Source organism: Loxodonta africana, chromosome 11, assembly GCF_030014295.1.
Source record: "Loxodonta africana isolate mLoxAfr1 chromosome 11, mLoxAfr1.hap2, whole genome shotgun sequence".
Lineage (NCBI taxonomy): Eukaryota > Metazoa > Chordata > Mammalia > Proboscidea > Elephantidae > Loxodonta > Loxodonta africana.
Genome location: NC_087352.1, coordinates 21,398,000 through 21,399,680, shown reverse-complemented (window position 1 = coordinate 21,399,680; position 1,681 = coordinate 21,398,000). Strand labels below are relative to the sequence as shown.

At 42.4% G+C, this 1,681-nt stretch overlaps 1 pseudogene; it reads left to right on the top strand.

Moving 5' to 3' along the window:
• The first annotated feature begins 297 nt into the window (after positions 1–297).
• LOC100654768 (vomeronasal type-1 receptor 4-like) lies at positions 298–1,302 on the top strand (annotated as a pseudogene).
• Positions 1,303–1,681: the final 379 nt, after the last annotated feature.

Here is a 1,681-nt window from a genome sequence, read left to right as displayed (position 1 = left end):
TGAGTTTAGACAAATCTCTTAGCCACTTGGTGCTAAAGTTTTCCTCACTTTTATAACGAAAATACTAGTAGTGCCTGCCTCATAAATTTGTGAAGGATAAAGAAGTTCCCATATGTAGGGCATTTGTAACAGCGATTTATACACTATAAATACTCTTCAAAGATTATACACACAACTCTTGGAAAACCCATTAATAAAAGAAAAGCATGAAATAAATATTTCTAAGCCCAAAGTAATGTTAAATGGAGAATGGTGGATTTTGGTTGACATGACTCATGTGGCCCATGTCTCATCTTCCCGTGCAGGACGCTCTGGCTCTGAAGACAAATATCAGTCATTGGGAAATGGCAGAATGGCGTCCAGAGGTTTTAGCAATAGGAATGATCTTCTTATCACAGACTTTATTGGGAGTCCTGGGGAATTTCTCTCTTCTTTACCATTATATCTTCCTCTACTTCAGAGGATGCAAGTTAAAGTCCACAGACTTGTTTCTCAAGCATCTGATTGTCGCCAACTTCTTGGTCATTCTCTCTAAAGGAATCCCCCAGACGATAACAGCTTTTGGATTGAAAAGTTTCCTTAATGATTTTGGATGCAAACTTGTTTTCTATGTTCACAGAGTGGGCAGGGGTGTGTCCATTAGCAGCACCTGCCTCTTGAGCGTCTTCCAGGCCATCACCATCAGCCCCAGGAACTCTCAGTGGGCAAAGCTTAAAGGAAAAGCTCCCAGTACACTGGCTTCTCTGTATTCCTTTGCTGTATCATTTTTCCTATGTATATAACTAGCAACAAAAATATCACAAACAGAAAAGGTTTTGGAGACTGTTCTTCTGTGTTTCATGACGAAACCACAAACTCACTCCATACAGCATTGTTATTATTCCCTGATGCCGTGTGTTTGGGACTCATGATCTGGGCCAGTGGCTCCATGGTTTTCATCCTGCACAAACATAAACAGCAAGTCCAACACATTCATAGGAACAACATCTCCCCAAAATCCTCCCCTGAGTCCAGAGCTACCCTAACCATCTTTGTCCTGGTGAGCACCTTTGTGTCATTTTACACCCTGTCCTCCATCTTTCAAAGTTTTTTGGCTCTTTTTCATAATCCAGGTTGGGTGCTGGTGAACATCTCTGCATTGATCTCTGGGTGTTTCCCCGCTGTCAGCCCCTTTCTTCTCATGATTCGTGACTCCAATGTATCCATGCTCTGCTTTGCTCAGATGAGGGAGACAAAATTCTCCACTCTTGTGAGGAAAATATAAATTGTATGTTTTTGCACAGTGTTAAGTTGTTTACTCACTCTTCCCCCACAGAATTTTAAAGACAATATGAATAGTCGTATTTCAAGAGAGTCATGGGATACACGTTGTAGGACCAAGAACTTGGTTTCGCCCTTTGACTTGGTTTCCGGAAATAACCCCAGCAATCAAGATGCCTTTGTTTTCCAAAATAGCCAGGCAAGTAGGGGCTGCACAGGCCCCACACCTGGGGAATTAACTTCAGGAAGGAATGGGGACCTAATGCAGTCATGCATAGTCATTGGTTGGATGGATCATAACTATGCATGAAAGCCCAGGTCATGTATATTCAATGATATCTCAATGACTAGGGGACCTGGGACCTTGGAGTGCTCTCCTTCTGTCCAGAATTGGTGAGAACATCCACACATGGGAGAAGGA